Source organism: Lactuca serriola, chromosome 1, assembly GCF_051521515.1.
Source record: "Lactuca serriola cultivar US96UC23 chromosome 1, Lser_US96UC23_V15, whole genome shotgun sequence".
Taxonomy (NCBI): Eukaryota; Viridiplantae; Streptophyta; class Magnoliopsida; order Asterales; family Asteraceae; genus Lactuca; species Lactuca serriola.
The window spans coordinates 77,374,283-77,379,000 of NC_136408.1; the positions used below are offsets into that span (position 1 = coordinate 77,374,283).

Here is a 4,718-nt window from a genome sequence, read left to right on the forward strand (position 1 = left end):
AAAGAAAACACCTTTACAAGAATTCAAATCAGTGTTCTCAAAGAAGTCAGGGAAGAAAACGGAGGAGTCAAGTTCATCTTCAAAGAACAAGAGCAAGCTTGAACACTTAGATCAAATACACGTCCAAACCGAGTCCGAATACGATACCGAGCCTGAATTTGAATTACATACAAGTGAACCCGAGAACGAGCCAAGGAACGAGATGGCGAATATTGAAGAAATGTCTATGGGAGCTTACAGAAAAAGAATTCGAGATGACGTTGGTCCAGGCTTAGTACAACCTGCCGTTCATGCCACTGCCACATTCGAGGTGAAAGGACATATCCTTTCCGCACTAAAGGATATCCCATTCTATGGAAAAGATCATGAGGATGCGTTCAAGCACTTAGATGAAGTGAACGTCATTGCTGATTACTTCAATGTCCCGAATGTTAACAGAGATATTGTCTTGCTAAGGATGCTTCCCGTTACCTTTAAAGGAGTTGCAAAGGATTGGTTAAAAGCACTTCCACCTGGTACAATAACTACTTGGCTCAAATGCATGAGCAGTTTCTAGACCAATTCTGTCTACCATCCAAGATAGCTAAACTCAAAAAGGCAATAGCCAATTTTGAGCAAAACCCGGGGAGTCACTTTACGAAGCATGGGAGCGTTACAAAGGGTTGTTAAGGAATTGTCCTCAACATGACCTTAACATTCAACAAGAAGTGTCCATATTCTATGATGGGGTCAATGTGATGACGAGACAACTCCTTGATTCTCAAGGACCACTTACAAAGAAAAATCCGGGTGAAGTCAAGGAATTAGTTGAAGAATTTGCAAAACATTCTCGCGAATACCACAATCCAAGGAATGAAAGCATGAAAGGAGTTGGGGTGCACAAAATGAAGAGATGGCTGCTGTGATGGCAATGCTTAACACTATGGATAGAAGATTGACCCAAATGGACCAATCAATTCATACAATTCAAGTTGGTAGCGAGAGATGTAGTGGCCCACATTTGACAAAAGATTGCAACTTGGATGAATATGGAAACAAGAAAGCTCAAGTTTGCTACTCAAGTGAGGACAAGTATGATGAAGATGAGGAAACCAAAGAAAGAGTGGTTACCTTACGATGAATACACGAAGCAAAAGGAAGAAAAATATAGACAAACTGGCAGAGGATTCTACCAAAGAGAGCAACCACTAGCTGAGAAGAAATCAAAATTAGAGACCATGTTGATGAAATTTATGGAAGCTTTGGAAAAAAGGAATGATGCTACTAGCACTGCAATGGAAGAACAAAGAACTATAATGAAGAATCATCACGCAATGATGATAGATCAACATGCATTAATAAAAAATCAGCAAGCCTCCATCAATAACCTTGAAGTACAACTTGGTCAACTTACCACTTTGGTTAATGAGAAGATGTTCCCGAAAAATCCTGAAAAGAAGACCCAATCTCACGTAATGGCCATAGATATTGAAAAAGAGGCGATTTCTAAGTTCTTAGAAGCCTTAGAAGTGGAGCTACAGCAGCCCGATCCAAAGGCAAAGAAGCCGAAACTCGAAAACAAAGAATCTGCTGGAATACCCAGTTCACGTCATGAGCCCGCTATGCTCACGTCGTGGGCTCGGTCTGAATAGAAGAAATCAGTATCTGTTCCAGCTTATAAACCACCTTTTCCATTCACGTCTAGAGATAATCTCAATCCACTAGAGAGAGAACATCTAGAGTTTATCAAGCAATTGAAGGGTATTCCTATTAATACTCCTTTTATTGATTCACTTGCAAAAGTTCCAGAATATGCTAATTTCCTCCAAGATTTAATAGATACTCGACATGAATTGGAAAAGAGTTCTAAGGTAATTCTAAGTGAACAAAGCTCAAGGGCTGTGTTGGGAGAGATACCTAAGAAAATGGGAGATCCTGGACGCCTCACTCTTCCATGTGAGTTTGGTAATAAGTTGAAGACATATTCTTTAGCCGATTCTAGGGCTAGCATTAATTTGATGCCTTTCTCGTTTTATCAAAAGTTAAATATTCAGAAAATGAAGGGTACTAAAATGACAATTCACATGGCAAACCGTTCAGTGACCCACCCAAGAGGGATAGTAGAAGACATCCTAGTTAAAATTGGGAAATTCGTTTTCCCAGTTGATTTTGTGGTGTTGGACATGAAAGAAGATCCTGATGTTCCAATTACTCTTGGTCGCCCGTTACTTAACACTACTAGAGCTCTGGTTGATATACGCGAGTCCAAGCTCGCCTTGAGAGTTGGGGATGAAAAGGAAATTTTTGGAATAGAAGATGGTTTCCAAAGGAGTGATGCTCAAGAAGAGGTTTTCAACATTGATGAAGAAAATGAACTTGAACAATTAGAGAAGCTCATGGAAGAAGAAATCAAAACAATTCAACAAGTTAAAAGAACAAAACCGAGAGCATCTATTCCATTTTAGTTGAAGTCATTGCCTACACAAATCCAACTTCTTGGGTAAGCAAGGAAGATGATGAGATTTCGAGTGATGAAGAGGAGGTTACTTCAAAAGTAACAAGTCCAGTGGTGAAAGAAGAGGATACTATGGAGCTTAAAAATGATGAAGAATTGAAGATTCAAGGGATCAAATGCAAGCTCAATGGAAACGAAGTCAAGGCTAAAAAGGAGAATTCTAAAAAGGCATATATTCATCGAGTGCAAGCTTACAAGAGGCATTTCAAGGAACAAAAGATCCAAGTGGTGGGCTCTTCTGACAATTCAACATAGGAGGCACGGAGTCCGGCTCATGACTCCATCAAAAAGAAGCGCTTCTCGGGAGGCAACCCGAGTTTGGTTTGCATTTTCTTTTCTTTTCTTTCTAGTTTTTGAGTTTTTGATTAGGAAAGCTATCAAGTCATCATCTAAATACTGTCAAGTGGTAAAAATTAGCTGTGGGATATTTTAGAAATAAGTGGTAAACAATTAGCAAAAACAAAAAAAAATTCATTATCTAAAAATTATAGGGTCCAGACTTGGTTCACGTCGTGGTAAACCTCACCACGTCGTGGCTATAGATAAATTATGGGGTCAATCCAGTACTGATGGCCATTAAGATGGACCCGTGTTGATTTTTGACCCAAAAGAATTCCACGACGTGGCCTTTAAAAAGTCACGGGGGACCAGTTCATAAACCCTTTGACCAAAAGTTATTCCCCATTTGTTTACGGTCACACGAACGGAAGCAAGAGCCCTACAACCGATTTTTTTCCATTTTTTCTTCCAAATCTCTTGCATTCTCTTGTCCTTTCACTCAATCTGTTATGTATTTCATGCTATAATAGTTGCTGTTTATCCCGATTTTATGCATTTAGTTGGTTAGGGTTTCTCTAGAATTTAAAATGTCCCAAATTGGTTCTATTGGTTAGTATTTTCACTTTGAATACCCTTAGATTAGAAAAAGGAACAAACCCCAAGTGCAAAACTTGTTTGTTTTCAACTCTTTTATGCTCGATCTTAATTCACGTCACGACTGCGAACCACGACGTGGCGTGGAAAACCACGACGTGGTTCCTGGGTAAACAGAATTCTACTTCGTTTTTTTATGATTTGGGTGTTTTGTTTGCTTGGTTTAATTTTATTTTCAGGTATGGCACCTAGAAGGTCTGTTCAACAGGACAATGATCCGATTGATGTGGAGAGTATTCATCGGCTATATCGCTTTCCGCAACACATTTCACAGGCCTTATTGACGACATATCAGAACCATTTGGGATGGTTATACAATAGGAAGTTTGCTATAGCTCTGATTGTTGATTGGGGATCACTTGGCGGTGTTGGAATGGTGGTTGAATTGGAACGCTATTGGACGAAAGTGTATGAGGGGAACCATTTTTCCTTTACTTGCCATAGGTGGAGGAACTTGTTCGCAATCCAATAACCCGTGTACCGGGAATTATCAGTGGAGTTTTTCTCTACTGTGAGCTTTGAAGAACACACCATTGACTTTGATTATAACCGGACACTAGTTTTCCGGTTGGGCGGGGTGTATCGGGAATGTAGTCTCCGGGAATTTGCTTGGCACATGGGGATCTATACGGAAGTAGAGACTCAATCTCCGTTCTTTGTTTCATTTTTACTTGGTTGCGTTCGGGATTTTATGCCTGGTACTTTTGATGCCTAATTTTGGCGGACTATCGCCAATCACGAGTACAATTCTCGTGATTCAAGTAAAGCACAAATTCGGAACCTGGTGCATCGTTTTCTTCACCGCTTATCACTTTTTCTATCAATCACAAACACCATGGTGATAAGGTTTCCTTACAAGATTTTTTCTTTTTGTGGAGTATTATTACTCTCGGGGTGTGTTGTGATCTTGCTTACATGCTCGGAAGATTTATGGGAAAGAAAACGACCAGTTCACGACAAGGAAGTCCGATTACAGGTGGACATTTGGTCACCCGTCTTGCCCGATCATATGGGATTTTGTCTCACGAGTTTGTGCGGAATCTTACCCGTTTTTTGGACAATGATTTAACTATTCAGTTTTTGGGGGTTATACGAGTGGTGGTCGATGTCGGGGGAGGCTATGTTATACCCTTGGAAGATGGAGAGCAAGAGATGGAACAACCCGAGCAACCTCCTGCAAGAAGACGAAGAAATGTTAGAGCCCGGGGAGAAGTTGAGAGAGGCCGTGCTGCTCAACAACATGAGGAAGGAATGCCCACTGACCCATTTCAAAGCCGGGTGGGGTTCTATT

The 4,718-nt window shown here is 40.5% G+C and overlaps 1 non-coding gene across 1 annotated transcript; it reads right to left on the reverse strand.

Annotated features, from left to right (window-relative positions):
• Positions 1-585: 585 nt before the first annotated feature.
• LOC145080667 (small nucleolar RNA R71) lies at positions 586-691 on the reverse strand. Its single transcript, XR_013695260.1, has one exon. It is a non-coding gene; the product is annotated as a small nucleolar RNA R71 (small nucleolar RNA).
• Positions 692-4,718: the final 4,027 nt, after the last annotated feature.